The sequence below is a fragment of the Marmota flaviventris genome, chromosome 1 (genome assembly GCF_047511675.1).
Source record: "Marmota flaviventris isolate mMarFla1 chromosome 1, mMarFla1.hap1, whole genome shotgun sequence".
Classification (NCBI taxonomy): Eukaryota; Metazoa; Chordata; class Mammalia; order Rodentia; family Sciuridae; genus Marmota; species Marmota flaviventris.
The window spans coordinates 220,584,240-220,596,654 of NC_092498.1; positions in this window are offsets into that span (position 1 = coordinate 220,584,240).

The window sequence follows — 12,415 nt, forward strand, 5'->3', positions numbered from 1 at the left end:
TCAGGGTCCAGTGCAGTCCCCCTCCCACCACCCGCGGAGTTGAGCAGTTGAGCAGCGCTAAGGAGGCCTGGTTGGCCCAGGATGTGTTGCCAGGGCAACGAGAGCCTTCTTGCCCATCCCCGCCAGCCGCTTGTCACTGGGCCTCCTGTGTGCTCACTTGATTGCATCTGTGTGCTAGCATATTCCAGGAAGGCACGCGCACGTCACCATCGAGTCCGTGTGGGCAGCGTGACTGTCATGCATGTCAGGACCACGTGTGTGAGCATGTGCACCGCAGGTCCACTGCGGGGTGCACTGTGCACCAGGGCTGCTGTGCGTCACTGTGAGCCGTGTGCTGTCTGTGCACACTCGCATGTGCACCTTCTCTATGGACAGGCCTGTGCCTGTGACGCATTGCCACCAGAGCCCTGCAAAGCTGGCCGTGATGTGTGTGCCACCCAGGCCCTAGAGCACCCGGCCCAGCCCGGCCTGAGCCCTGCTCTGTGCTCCCAGGCCCTTCACTTACCATCTCCCTCTGGGTGAGTGGTCCCGACTTCGCCTACTCCCAGGGCACCCCAATGAGGTCAGACCCCATGCTGCCCTGGCCAGCCTGCCCTGCTGTCTGTGACAGTGGTCCTGGGCAGGACCACTGCCATCTCACCTGCAGTGACCTGATGCCTGGGGCTTGGCCCACCTGTTGTGTGATGTTGCATGTCAGCCTGTTCCTGCCCAGCCTGGTGCCCGCCTGTGTCTTCCCACCTGCCAGAGGCAATGGGCATCCAGGTGGCCTCTGACCTCAGGCAGGGCCCTGTCTCCCCTGTGACCCTCCCAGGCAGGACCCTGTCTCCCCTGTGACCCTCCCAGGCAGGGCCCTGTCTCCCCTGTGACCCTCCCAGGCAGGGCCCTGTCTCCCCTGTGACCCTCCCAGGCAGGGCCCTGTCTCCCCTGTGACCCTCCCAGGCAGGGCCCTGTCTCCACTGTGACCCTCCCAGGCAGGGCCCTGTCTCCCCTGTGACCCTCCCAGGCAGGGCCCTGTCTCCCCTGTGACCCTCCCAGGCAGGGCCCTGTCTCCCCTCTGACCCCCCCCAAGGCAGGGCCCTGTCTCCTCTCTGACCCCCCCAAGGCAGGGCCCTGTCTCCTCTCTGACCCCCAGGTGGACCCTAACCTGTCATGGGGAGCACAGGAGGTGAGATTCAAGTCCCCAGCTGTCCGCTGGCATTGTGACCTGGGCCAACTGCTTCTGGGTTGGGAGCTCAGTCCACAGACTCACTCGGCAGCAGCCAGCACAGCACAGTGAGGATGTGAACGTCATCAGGTCAGGGTCTTCACTGCAGGCTGCCTCAGGCCCCGGGGTGCTGGGCCCCTGACTTCCAGCTGCAGGAGGCCCGCCCCCACCCCGTGTGGGGTTCAGGTAGGCTCCTGCTTCTTCTGGGCTCCTCTGAGCCTGGGAGGGAGGGTGGCCAACCCCCGGCTGACAGGATGACAGGAGGAGGCAGCCGTCCTCAGGAGGGTCCTGGCTTCATGGCTCACAGACTGGCCGCCTGGACTGTGCAAACTGTGGAGGGGCCATGCGGGCTTCTTGTGAAGCCAGCCCTGGACGGGTGGGGAGGGCCTCTGGGTCTCCTGAAGACCCAGTGTCAGACACCTGCTGGCCACTCCCTCACTGGCTTCTCTGCCTCTGCTGAAAGCTGGGTCCCAGATGGCCCCTGCCGTGGCTTCAGGGCTGTCACTGGGATGACGTTGTGACCCACTGTCTCCCCGAGGTAGACTCAGTCTTCCCTGGACCTTGGCTGTGCCAGCCATAGGGTGCAGCCGTCCTGGGTGACAAGTGCACTGGCTCTCCCAGGAAGGAGAAGAGGCAGCCTCAGCCCACCTGCAGAAGAAGCCAGCCAGACCCCGCCTCCTCCACCTGCAGACAGTACCGGCAGGGGACAGCCACAGCTGCTGTGAGGAGTGACGGTCGAGGGCGGGCCTGGGCCGGTCGTGGGGCGGTGGCTGCTGTGGTGTCTGTTCACAGATGTTCCATGAGGTCCAAAGGGCCAGGAACCCAGAAGACATAAAGTGTCATTACGACTCAGTCGCAAAGCGGCAGGCAATCTGGTTTACCAAGGAGCATAGAACTGAATGGACACTTCTCCAGACCCACAGTGGCCACAAGTGCGTGAAGACACACTGGGTGTCACCTATCATTAGGGAAACACAGACCTCTTGGTACAACTAGGAGCACCTCACTCCCACAGGACTTCCCCAGTCAAAACCCTGGAGCATGGCGCCTGCAAGGCTCTGGGTGACTCAGACCCGCACACGGTGTGAGGAAGGTGGCATGGTGCCGCTGCTGGGGAGACTGCCGGGGGACTCCTTGGAAGGCAAACCCGGCATCCCCACAAGGCCCCGCAAAGGAGCTACTCCAAGAAAACCCACAGATTCATGTCCGTGTCCACACACAGGAAGATCACTCGGCCAGGGCCAGAGCGAGACGACCCAGCCGCAGCAGCCCATCCACCTGAGCCTCCCTGGCCAGGGCAGCCGGGAGGAGACACAGCTGCTGCGTGGACAGACCTGAGGACTTCGTGCTCCGTGACATCCAGACACACAAGGCCTCACACAGTGTGTGACTAGTGTTAGGAGAGGTCCAGGAGAGTCCAGAGATGGGACATGAGCCCAGGGACTGGGAAGAATGGGGGGCTGCTCGTGGGAACTGGTCATCTTTTGGGGTGATGGAATGTCAGAAAAGGGGTAGTAGAGGCATCGAGAAACATTGAACTGATCATTATAAAATGGTTAATTTTATTTTTTTACTTTTTAGTTTTTTTGGCACTAGGAATAGAATCCAGGGGTGCTTTGCCACTGAACCACATCCGCAGCCAGTTTTATTTATTAGTTTGATACAGGGTCTTGCTAAGTTGCTCAGAGTCTCAATAAGTTATGGAGGGTGGCTTTGAATTTGTGATCCTCCTGCCTCAGTCTCCCGAGTCAATGGAATTACAGGCATGTGCCACTGTACGTGGTGTGAATTTTACTTCATGTGAGTTCAAATGAAACCAAATCAAGTTCATGGAGCTCAAATGATCTGTATCCTTTATGGTATATGTATTTTACTACGATTAAAAAAAAAACAGACATCTCCCAAAATCCTCCAACTACTTACACCCTTCCTGAATGCCAGCAGAGTGGAATCAATTGTACATCAGCCCTCGCTGATCCTTCCCATATCATCCCATATTCTCCATAAATCATCCCATCATCTTCCTAACATCCATCATCTTCCTAACATCCATCATCTTCCAATCATTCATTGCACCATCTTCCCTTCATCCCCACATCCTCCTCCATCATCCCCCATCATCCCCCCAATCATCCCCCCAATCATCCCACCATCATTCCCCATCATCTTCCTTTCATCCCCCATCATCTTTCATTCATCCCTCCACCAGCCCCCCATCATCTTACCATCATTCTCCATCATCTTCCCATCATCCCCCTATCATTTCCCCATAGTCCCCCATCATCCCCCACCATCCTCCATCGTGCCCCCATCATCCCCCCATCATCCCCCACCATCCGCCAATCATCCCCATCATCCCACCTTCATCCATCCCATCATCCATCCCATCATCCTCCCATCATCCATCCCATCATCCATCCCATCATCCTCCCATCATCCCCCATCATCCATCCCATCATCCTCCATCATCCATCCCATAATTCTCCATCATCCATCCCATCATCCTCCATCATCCATCCCATCATCCTCCATCATCCATCCCATCATTCTCCATCATCCATCCCATCATCCTCCATCATCCATCCCATCACCCTCCATCATCCATCCCATCATTCTCCATCATCCATCCCATCATCCTCCATCATCCATCCCATCATCCTCCATCATCCATCCCATCATCCATCCCATCATCCATCCCATCATCCTCCATCATCCATCCCATCATCCTCCATCATCCATCCCATCATTCTCCATCATCCATCCCATCATCCTCCATCATCCATCCCATCATCCATCCCATCATCCTCCATCATCCATCCCATCATCCTCCATCATCCATCCCATCATCCTCCATCATCCATCCCATCATCCTCCCATCATCCATCCCATCATCGTCCCTCCTCTTCTCATCATCCATCCTCTCATCATCCTCCATCATCCTTCCATCATCCATCACATCAACCCCCCAACATCCTCCTATCTTCCCCCCACCATCCTCCATCATCCCCCCTCATCCTCTCATCATCCTCCCATCTTCCCCCATCATCCTCCATCATCCCCCCTCATCCTCTCATCATCCTCCCATCTTCCCCCATCATCCTCCATCATCCCCCCTCATCCTCTCATCTTCCTCCCTCATCCTCCCTCATCCTCCCATCATGACCCCATCATCCCCCATCATCTCCCAGGATCTTCTCACCATACAGCCCATCGTCCTCTCATCATGACCCCATCATCCATCCCATCATCTCCCAGGATCTTCCCACCATACATCCCATCATTCCCCCCTCATCCTCTCATCATGACCCCATCATCCTCCCATCATCCTCCCAGCATCTTCCCACCACACATCCCATCATCCTCCCTCATCTTCTCATCATCCTCCATCATCCCCCCTCATCCTCCCATCTTCCTCCCATCATCTCCCATCATCTTCCCACCACACAGCCCATCATCCATCCCATCTTCCTCCCTCATTTCTCATCATCCTTCCTCATCCTTCCTCATCCTCCATCATCCTCCCATCATCTCCCAGCATCTTCCCTCCACACATCCCATCATCCTCCCATCACACTCCGATCATCTTCCTTCCATCCTCCCATCACCTTCCCATTATCCTCCCATCATCTTTGCATCATACTCCCTTCATCCATCCCCTTAGGGTCCCATCATTTATTCTCTATGTTCTCATGATCCTCACATCATGTATCCCACCATCTTCCCATTATCTTCCTGTCATCCCACACCCTCCACATGCTCCCATCATCCTCTATCCTGCATCTCTCCATCATCCAATGCTACATGTCTCAATAGTCTGCCATCCACATGATCACCCAATGGGTCCTAAACAAGGACATCTTGGAACTGTTGCATCTAGTTTTGGCAGGGCGGATCCTTACAGAGGGGAGAGTCCATTCTATATCTTTCCAATCCTCTGTTTTCCTGGCATAGAAACCTTGCTCCCTGTCCACCTGTTTTCTCATGGAAGTCTCCTTTCTATGTCTGCCTCCCTCCTTATGAGGATGCCCATCATTGAATAAAAGCCTGCCCCACTCCAGTGTAACTTACTCTTCACTTAGATATAAAAGAACTATTTCCAAATAAGTGTCCATTTGCAGATACCAGGAGTTGGAACTTGAATGCTTCTTTCAACCCAGCAAAACTCTGCACACCTCTTTTCCTACTGCCCCTCAGCACTGATGAGGCCGGGCACTGCCCCGTCACAGGTCCAGCCAGGTGGCGCACCACCCTGGCTGGCTGCAGCTGGTTCTAATCCTCTTGCCCAGGAGGCGACCTCTGGCAGTGCAGAAGTGCTCACTCCGGCCTCTGTCTCAGGCACACCTGCTGGTGATCCCACCCTCTACTAGGGATTGGTCTTTGCATGTTTTACCAATTTTGATCCAGAGTGGGTCCTTTTTCCTCCTCAGAATCGCATGGCCAGTAACCAAAACCAAGCACTGGTCAAGCAGCAGTATCACTTTACTCTTGACCACAGAACTAGGGAAGCTGGAAATGTGTCTGTCAGGTGAGCTTCTCCCCATGAGGGGCTGAGGAATCCTGGATGGAGGTCCCGCAAATTGAAGGGGCCAGGCAGGCTCCCAGCCTCCCCCACTGCCTGAGATTGAGCCCAGGGTGTCTGTCACTCAGCCACACCCCAGCCCTTCTCACTTGTATTTTGAGATGGGTCTCCATAAGTTGCCCAGGCTGGCCTTGAACCTACAATCCTCTGCCTCAGCCTTTGGAGCTGCTAGGATGACAGGCATGACCACTACACCCTCTGCTTGTGTGGTTTCTGGTGGGGGTCTTCTGAGAACAGGGTGCCACCTTTTGTTGCTTCCTTTATGGTCCCTTCCAGTCATCCTCTTCATCATGGTGACTGTCAACTGCCCTGGCCTAGAGGGCAGGCCTTACCCGGCAGAGCAGAGTCTCCGTGGCAGCTGACTGGCTGGCTCTGGCTCTCTCTGTCCTGTTTCTGGGGCTGAGGACAATCTCCAGAGGCAGAGCATGGTGCAACCCTCCACAGAAAAAGTATGGGGGCACCTGGTGTCACAAGGGCCCCTCTTGGGGAAAGAATATGGCCATTAATTTATGGCCATTAGTTTGGGGATCAGCAATCTGGACCTTTTCCCCTCCATGACACATGGATGCTATACTCATGGGGTGGGGCTTCTAGAAGGTTCTAGAAGCTGAGCCAGCCAGGGTTCTCCTCTGCCGCGTCCGGCCAAGGGAGCCGAGTCCGGCGAGGGACGGCGAGGTTAAAAGACACACAGGACACCAAGGTTCTTCATCCAGGAGTCAATACCCTTTATTGCTAACACACCTTTTTTATACCCCAAGCAGCAGAAGTGGAAAACTACCCAAAAGCAGGAGGGAGGGGGGAAAAATTTAGTTTTAACATCTATTATTGTCAGGTACCGAAACCTCCCTTAACAAGAAGTGCATCAGACCCGAAAAGGTCAAGGCATTCCCGTGGGACACATATGTCTCAGACGGACAGGCAGGAACAGAAAAACCGCAAGTTCGCCATGGCCTTGTGAGCTGGCCACACTGGCATGCAGAACAAACTAGTGGAGGTTGGGCTCCAGGGGCCAGGGTGGACCTGCTGCCAACACTCCTCTGACTCCTGTGATCACACAGAGCTCATTCTGACAACCCAGGACAACCTCCCACTTCATGCAAGGAGCAACCTCTCCCCCTCACCATGCGACAGGACACACAGGTCCTGGGGTCCCCTGGGCCACGGGGCTCCCTGCTGTAGGCGTGGTTCTTCCTGCACTGGGGCACACACACTCAGGGGCACAGTAGGAGGGAGCCTGGTGTGAAGATGGCCCCGCACAGACAAGGCAGGACTTTTCCTTGCTTCTGGCTGAGGCAGGTTGCCTTTCCCAGCCTCCCTCAGCTCGGCACAGGAGGCCCCTGCCAGGCCCAGAAAGACCGGCAGCCGTGGAGCCTGGGGGGAGGGTGAGCAGGAGCCTGGGTCAACTGCACAGGAACTGCCGGTGCAAAGCAGCCGACAAAACCCACAGTGTGCAAGAGCCACCCGTGTGAAGACCAAAACCAGGGAAAACTAACCTGCACTGCTAGGAATCGTGGGAGCTCATGGGGGAGGGGAGGGGGGAGGGAGAGTAGGAAGGAGGGGAGGGGAGAAAAGGGGAGGGGAGGAGAGAGGAGGAGTGGGGAGGAGAGAGGAGGAGTGGGGAGGAGGGGGGAGAGGGAGAGAGAGGGGCAGGAGAGGAGAGGGGAGGAGGGGAGAGAGGGAGGGGAGGAGATGGGAGGAGGGAGAGGGGGAGGGGGAGAGGGAGGAGGGGAGAGGGAGTGAAGGGGAGGAGAGGAGGGGGGAGAGGAAGAGGGAAGGAGGGGGAGAGGGAGAGGTAGAGGAGGGGAGGGGGGAGAGGGAGAGGGAAGGAGGGGAGGGGGAGAGGGAGAGTGAAGGGAAGGGAGGGGAGGAGGAGGGGAGGGTCGTGTTTTGACCCAGGGGTTCCAAGGATGTGGCCGAGGGAAACCCACGGAACTCAAGACAGAAGCCACCCCGAGGAAGGAGCTGACCATCGCTGCTGCGGGGAAGGCCGCGGCCCCGCGCCCCCTTCCTCCGGGGCTGGGTGGGGGGCTGGGCCGGGGGGCTGGTGGGCTGGGCCGGCCGCCTGGGGCTGCCCGCCGGGAGGGTCGGGGCTCGCCGGCTCTCCCTGCCCCAGGCGCCCTTCCGGCCGAGCCGCGCTCCCACCCCGCGTCGGGGGGCTCTGCGCACTGGCTTCAGCTCCCGCCCGACCCTGGTCAGTGCCTCATTTGAGAAACCGACCCTGAGGGACTGGGCTTTTCGGGGCAAAGCCGCCTTCCACCCCAGGGGAGGGCGTTTTGCTGCCCTGGACGAGAGCCCTCCCCGCCCTCCCCCGCGGTCACTGCGCACGGCCTCGCTGCAGATGGGTCGTGCTCAGCCTGCAGCGCCCGAGAGACCCGCCGCCCCCGCTCGCGGTGCGGATCCCTGCTGTGTACCAACAGCCGCGCCGCGGAGGAGCGCGCTCCCTCCCGCTGCTCCCGCCCCTCACTTAGGGACCTCCTAGTCTGCGGTGTGGGCCGCCGCCGGAGCCTGGCATCTCCATAGGAACTGGGCTGTGCGTTTGGAACTCCCGGCAGCTGCGCGTCCCTCCCGCTTCCCGCAGCCCTCTAGGTCGCGAGGAGGCCCAAGCGCCAAGACCCGGGACCGGGAGAAGTGTGCCGACCAGCCACGCTCACCTGGCTCCTCCTAAGAGCCAGGCAGCTTCGGGACCAGAGGGTTGCTGGTGGTGCTTCCGAGGTGCCAGCCGCTGCAGAGGCTGTGGAAGGAGAACCAGCTCAGCCTGGGCACTTTAGCGAGACCCTCAGCAACTTAGCAAGACCCTGTCTCAAAACTTTAAAAAAAAAAAAAAATGACTGCCTACCTGTAATTCCAGTGGCTGGGGAGGCTGAAGCAGGAGGATCTCGAGTTCAAAGCCAGCCTCAGCAACTTAGTGAGGCCCTGAGCAACTCAGTGAAACCTTGTCTCTAAATAAAATACAAAAAGGGGAGAGGGGCTGGGGATATACTCAGTTGGTAGAGTGCTTGCCTCACCCGCACAAGGCCCTCAGTTCAATCCCCAGCATCACAAAAAAAAGAAGGTGGGGGTGGGGATGTAGTTCCGTGGTTAAGTGCCCCTGAGTTCAATCGGGTACCAAAAAAAAAAAAAAAGTGTAACTTGATGGTAAAGTACCCCTGGATTCAATCCCTAACATAAAACCAAAACCAACAAAGAAAATAGTGGTACTCAAAGTCATAGGATGAAGAGCACCATCCTCACCCCTTCTTCACAAAGGGTGCTAGGGAAGGTCCCCAGGAGAAGTGAGTCCTGAGGACTCTCTGAGTGCGTGGGAGGACACCGCTGCCCATAGAGTACAGCACAGGCAGGTGTGCCCACATGGACCCCCGGGGTCCCCAGGCATCTGGTGTCGGCAGGGCACTGTTGCCAGGGCCCCAGGTCAGGCCTGGGTACAGGATCCTGTCTGCCTGTGGCAAGGCCAGGCTCTGTCCCTCCCAGCGTCTTCTGGGACTGGGTGTGGCAGATGCCTCTTTCCCAGGCTGCTGGCTTCTAGCTGGGAGGGGGCTCTGGCTGCCGTGTCTGCTGCTGTCCATGGGCCACTTGGCTTCAGGGCAGCATGGCGTCCCCAGCAGTAAAACTCACTGGGAAAAGGGGAGGCCACATTCCCACCAGGCCATTGTACAGACCCCCTCCTGCCATGCCTGGGGCACCGCCCTCAAGCAGGCAGAACTGGTCCCTGTTAAGTTAGGACTGGGGTCAGCAGTGTGCTGGTAGGCCTGTCTCCCTGCTCTGAGATGAACATGGAGTTGGTGCTCAGAAGACTGTGAGCCTTTCCTCTGCAGCCTGCAGAACACCAACCAACCCCAAAGAACCTGAAGGACTCAACAGAGAGGGGCCTTGAAGGCTGCAGGTGGGGGGCGGGATGTGGGGGGGAGGCGGGTCAGAACCCACAAGCAGAGCAGTTACAGGACAGGTGGCATGCCTACTGCACAGGGGGAGCTCTTCAGAGGTTTTGTGTGCCAGGGATTGCACCCACGGAGCTCCACCACCGAGCCACATCCCTGACCTTTTTAAAGTTTTTAATTTTGAGAAAGAGTCTCACTAAATTGTTTAGGGTCTTGCTAAATTGCTGAGGCTGGTCTAGAGCTTGCGTTCCTCCTGCCTTAGCCTCCCCAGTGGCTGGGATCACAGGTATACACCACTGCATCCGCTTTGACACATTCCTTTACTTTACAACCAAGGTCGCTCTGCTTTGATTTTCACCTGAAGATTGCCCAGAAGGGGAGTAGCTAGCTGTCCCTCTTGATTTCCTTCATTATCACATTTAAAAAAGAGTTTTCTGGGCTGGGGATGTGGCGCTCGCACCACATAAAATAAAGATGTTGTGTCCACCGAAAACTGAAAAATAAATATATATATAAAAAAATTCTCTCTCCCAAAAAAAAAAAGAGTTTTATGTCACAGGAATCGAAAGTTCAAGGGGCTGGGGTGTGGCTCAAGCGGTAGCGCGCTCGCCTGGCATGCGTGCGGCCCGGGCTCGATCCTCAGCACCACATACCAACAAAGATGTTGTGTCCACCGAGAACTGAAAAATAAAAAAATAAATATTAAAAAAAATTCTCTCTCTAAAAAAGAAAAAAAAGTTCAAGGCCTGCCTCAGCAACTTAGGGAGGTCTTGTCTCAAAAATATTAAAAGGGCTGGTGGCTCAGTGGTAGAGCACCCCTGGGGGTGCGGGTCCTGAGTTCCCCAATAACAACAACAAGAAGAAAGAAAAAGAAATTCGAAAAAGAAAAAAATTTTGTCCGTTTAATCTCGCCGCAAGCGTTCCCAGGCCCGTCCCAGGTACTGACTGGTGCTAACCCGACACCCAACATCTGGGCAGTTATACAGGAGGTCGAGGCCCTGGGCCTCCAAGGCCTGTCTCCTCCCTCGGCTAGAGGGTCTGGACTCCATGCCACACAGTTCTGTCATCCGCCCATTCTAACTCCTGAACAGGAACCCCTCCGCCCACGTCGGACAGAGGCCTCCAGGACCGTCCAGCGAGGCGCCCGGGCCGGGCCGGCGGCGGGGGCTGCGGCAGAGCCGGCCTCCAGCCTCGCCGCCTCCTGCGCCCTCCCACCGCGCGCAGCCCGCACCGGCAGGAGGAGGGGCCGCGCCCGCCCCCCTGGTGAAAGCCTCGCCCACGCCGCGCGGGGACCCGCTTGGGGCGGTGGGCGGCGCTGCCTGACGTGCGGAGGGCCCTGCGCGCTCCCTTCCTGCGGGCTGAGCGGGTGCCCCAGCGGCGTGCGCGAGTCCTGCCGGGGGTCCGCGGAGCGCTCCTGCGCGGCCCGGGCCTCCAGGGGTCACCTCTATGAGAGGCCTAGGGTTTTCCGGGTCAGGCCGAACTCCCTGTGTCTTCTCGCCCTTTTCCCGGTGGTTTTCTTCTTCTTTCGGGTTAATGGAGTCATCTGTTCGTTGTGGGTGTGAACCAGCCTGTGTGTCTCCCACCAGTGGCTTGCTCTTCCTTACACTGCGGTGCCTTGATAACTGGAAGTGCTCAGATGAGTGTCCATTTACAAGTGGCCATCCGTGACCTGCAGGTCACGTGCCTTCCCTAGGCCAAGGCAGACAGACGGACACCTTGATTCCAGCAGGCTTGAAGCTTGGCTGGTGTGCGGGTCCTGAGTTCCCTTGGAGCGGGACGGTAGGAGGCAGGTGCCCCCCCCCCCACTGCTGACTCAGCAGTAGACCTCTGTCTGCAGGTGGTCAGAGCGCCCTGGACCACAGAGTGGGCCGAATGCCTGCACCCATGCCTTCAGGGGTGTGGTGGGTGCTGGCTGAATGACACAGGCTTGCAGACCCAGGAGCCTCTGGGAGCTGCCAAGGACCCCCCAGAAGCTGCCTGCCTCACAGCCACAGGCACCCACCTGGATTCTTTTCCCGAGGCTCAGAGGGAGCCAGCCCTGTTGGCCTCTGACCCCCAGAACTGCCCCAGGGCCAGTTGGTGTTCTCCAAGCCAGCTTCCTCCCCCACAGCCCTCCTTCCCTGCCCACACCCCCCCACTTCCCTGTTCAGAATCACTCCCAGCAACATTCAGACACAATTGCTGGCCTCGGTGATGGCGATCGTGCTGTGCTGTGACTTTGCTATCTGAGCAGCAGCCCCCAACGCTCCCTCTGGGCTAAGAGGGTCATACCCCTGCAGCCTCTGTGATCCTGTCGTTATGTCCTCCAGTGGTGTGAGGTTGACTGGCGAGGTGACTTAGGTGGGTGACCTGTGCACAAGAACTCACAGTGGCTGCTCTGGACCTGTCCTCTCCACTGTGCTTCCTGGGAGTCAGGAGGGGCTGGTGGCCTCTCTGGGGATCACAGAGGTTGATTTAGTTCCAGGGTGCTGCATCTGGAGCTGGAAGCGTCTGCAACACCCAGGATCCTTCTGCTAAGGAACAAACCCCAGATACAATGACTTGAATTTAATCGGTTTACAATGGCTAAGAATTCAGGTGTTTAGCAGGCCCAGACCCAGAGCCGGCTCCAGGTTCCCGCAGCTCTCAGGCCTCAGCCTAGCACCCTCCCAGACACAGGACAGCTGCCTGAGCTCCAGAAATTACAGACAGGCTCACCCAACAAGAGCCAGGGACCCCAGGTGGCCCTTCCGGTGTCTCTCACAGGCAGGAAGCTGA